General features: G+C 34.0%; 1 non-coding gene across 1 annotated transcript; it reads right to left on the bottom strand.

Moving 5' to 3' along the window:
- Positions 1–2,238: 2,238 nt before the first annotated feature.
- On the bottom strand, positions 2,239–2,345 carry LOC121212033 (small nucleolar RNA R71). Its single transcript, XR_005907245.1, has one exon. It is a non-coding gene; the product is annotated as a small nucleolar RNA R71 (small nucleolar RNA).
- Between the last annotated feature and the right edge of the window lie 1,410 nt (positions 2,346–3,755).

Raw genomic sequence — 3,755 nt, 5'->3', positions numbered from 1 at the left:
CTAGAGGCTAATGTGTAAAATAGCTCAAATGCATATTTTGGATTGAATTGAATAATTAGACAAATAAATAAGATGATTTTGATTACTTATAGATCAAGAAAAGAGAAATTCAGACTTAGGTCGGGGAAAAAGTAAAGTAATTAAATAGTTGGTCCGTTTCGTCATTTTCGTACACGAGGTAAGTTCGTATAATTGAACTTAAATTTGCTTTTATTTAATTGATTGTTGGATTGTGATTGTTGATAAACCATAAATTATACATATTTTTACCCCATGTTTAATGCATTTTATGGATGATTTCTCATTAGAATTGGTGAATTCGATGCTCCTAATGCTTTAATTTCATGTTTTATACTTAGGAGAGCATAAGAGAGCGAAAGGAACGAGAAATGGCCAAAAACGAAGAAAATAAGCAAAAGTATGAAATCAACACAGCCTGGACCTCCTCACACGGGTAGACCACACGACCGTGTCAATTTGACAGGCTCGAACACGGCCTGAAGTAATCGAACACGGGCGTGTCCCTGCCTACCTAGGCATTCCAAAGCCTATAAATGCACTCTAGAAGAGGAGAAAAGGGAGACGGAGAATGGGGGGTAAGGAATTACTCCAAGGAAGCTGATTGATTCATCTCAAAAGCCGGATTCATCATCTAAACTGATGATCTCTCCTCAATTCCCCTTCAGGAGTTTTGGGTTTTCTTTATGTTTTGTATTCTTTATTATTTTGAGATGTTTTCTTATTTAGTTATGAACTAAATCCCCTGAATACCTAAGGGGAATGAAACCTAAGACGAATCTTGTTATTATTTTTTGAATTGTATAATAAATATTTAACTTGTTCTTAATTATGTATTCTTAATTCTTGTTTTGATATCCCAGGATACTGATTCAAGATAAGCTCTTATTCAGAGGAGGAATAGACCCTGGCTAAGAGTACATTTATCATAATTAAATGGATTTGATTGCGCGCCTAGAAATAGGGTGACAAGATTTTGTCGAATTAGGGTGAAACCTAATAAGGAGATCCATAGATCGAGTTAATGCAACCCTAGAGTGTTAATTAGAGAAAAATCTCGGTTATTCAATCTAGGGATTAGACGTTATTAGTCTTGAATAGGGATAATAACATAACTTAGGGATCTCTATGGAACAATTTGAATGAATAAATCGTCCGATTCGGAGCCAGAATAACAAGTAAAGTCTAGGTGGATTTTTCCTTAGGTATTGTCTTAAGTCAATCAATTTTTCCCAAAAGCAATTCCCCAATTCTTTTCTTTCTGAGTTCTTAGTTTAGATAATTAGTTAATTAAAACAAAACCCCATTATTCTTAAGCTAGGTAATAAAAAGACAGTCATTACTAGTACTTTTAGTTCCTTTGGGTTCGACAATCCGGTCTTCTTAAAATTATACTACTGTTCAGTATGTACACTTGCCTACATTGTGATAATAGTTAGTTCCAAGAACGATTAATTATAAATATTTAAAACCTATCATGAAACCACGCGATCAAGTTTTTGGCACCGTTGCCGGGGAAGTAAGATATTAGGAACGCTCAATTTTTATTACTTTAGCCATTTATTTTTCTTGCAATTTAATTTAATTTAATTTTTATTATTATTTATTAATCTACTCTTCCTTTCTCTTTGTAGGTTTTTATAGTTTATGACTAGAAGAAACCCGTCGGGACCATTACTTTTTGATCAAGAAATCGATCTTACAGTTCGTAGAAACCAAAGAGAAATAAGACATAGCTTAAGATACACGGAGAACGAGCAAGAAGACGATACTCAACCCCCAACTAAAGAGATGGCTAAAAACCAAGGCAATCAGCTACCTCCTACAATTGCGGTTAATCAAATTCCTGCTCCACGCACTATGTATGATTATGCTAAACCTTCTTTAACAGGAACTGAATCGAGCATAGTTAGACCTGCTGTAGCTGCAAATAGTTTTGAATTAAAACCTAACACTATTCAAATGATACAACAATTTTTTTAGTTTGACGGTTTGCAGGATGAGGATCCCAACGCTCATTTAGCCAACTTTTTAGAACTATGCGATACATTTAAAATCAATGGCATTTCTGATGATGCCATTCGTCTTCGATTGTTTCCCTTTTCATTGAGGAACAAAACTAAACAGTGGTTGAACTTGTTACCACGAGGATCAATTACTACTTGGGAACAAATGACTGAAAAATTTTTACTAAAATATTTTCCGCCAGCTAAAACGGCTAAATTACGTAACGATATCTCTTCTTTTGTGCAGATGGATTTAGAAACACTCTACGATGCATGGGAGAGATACAAGGACCTTTTAAGAAGGTGCCCTCACTGTAACACCCCTTACCCGTATCCGTCGCCGGAACAGGGTACGAGGTATTAACAAATTATAGTATATACTATTAAATAAAACCCAACAAAAATGTGGCGTGCAATTTGATCATGAATCATTATAACATATGCCATTAACAATACAAACCAATTTCAAAGGCTTCGTACAAAATGATTAGTATTTTAAACCTAGAAAATTATGACACGTAACAAAATAACTAAGTCTGTTATACATGCCATATTTCAAAATGTTGAGTTCGAATACCAAGAGTATTGATAGTGCGGGTGGATCTTCCATGATCTCTAACTCCTGTGCTAGCTGGATGACACTATAAGACAAAGGAGAGAACAGAAAGTAAGCTTATAGCTTAGTAAGTAAGTATATAAATAACAAATAAGGAATCTAATATGTTTACAACATAACTCAATTATATCATATTTTTAATTTTACTATTTACTCCGATTTGATCAAGCTGTCCCTCCTGCGTCATGATCACTAAAAAATCATAACTCGAGTTATGAAAATCGAAATTAAAATCCGTAAAATTTCCCTGAATCTAGACTCATAAATATTCTTACTAATGTTTTCCTAGAATTTTTGGTTCAGCCAATTAGTACAGTTTATTAGTTAAAATTTCCCCTGTTACACAGCTTAACTGAGCTGACCTCTGTTCACTACGAATTGAATTTCTCTCAGTACACAATTCAAATAACCATGAAACCTGTTTCATTTAAAATGAGACTCAATAAATAATTTAGGAATATAAACTATATTTCTTAATTTTTTTTGTACAATTTTTAATGATTTTTAAAAGTTGGAACATGGGATCACATAGTCATCCTGACCAAGTCACACACAATTGTAAATATCTAAAAATATAGAACTCCTTTGCTTGTTCTGTTTCTTTTATATGAAAATAGACTCATTAAGACGTAATTTCACATCTCATTCAACCTATAATTAAATTCCTTTTATTTTTGGTAATTTTTAAAAATCACGTCACTGCTACTGTCCAAAACAGTTTTAATGCTAATTTCACTCTTTCACACATTCTTTGTACTAACCTCATTTTAACTTATATATATATATATTACAAATCATTTTCACCACATTTCATACATCACAAGTATAGGCCCATGACTACAATGTCACCACAAAGCCATCCCGTTGAACAATTCGGATTAATCCTCGATACTTAATGGTTTCAGCACACAACCCCACCATCATATTTCATTTAATCCGGCTCTCTTGTACACATGGTGAACACTTAGTACCACTCATGTGACCTAGCCTATTTGTCTCGTAGCTCTCTTGTCTACATGGTGTCCTTCACTTGGAATCACACATGCGACCTAGCTACATTTATCTCTCACGTAGCTCTCTTGTCTACATGGGATACATCCCGTATCACACATGTG

Source organism: Gossypium hirsutum, chromosome A12 (genome assembly GCF_007990345.1).
Source record: "Gossypium hirsutum isolate 1008001.06 chromosome A12, Gossypium_hirsutum_v2.1, whole genome shotgun sequence".
NCBI lineage: Eukaryota > Viridiplantae > Streptophyta > Magnoliopsida > Malvales > Malvaceae > Gossypium > Gossypium hirsutum.
Note: the sequence above shows the minus strand (reverse complement) of the source record. Positions and strands in the feature narration are given on the sequence as shown.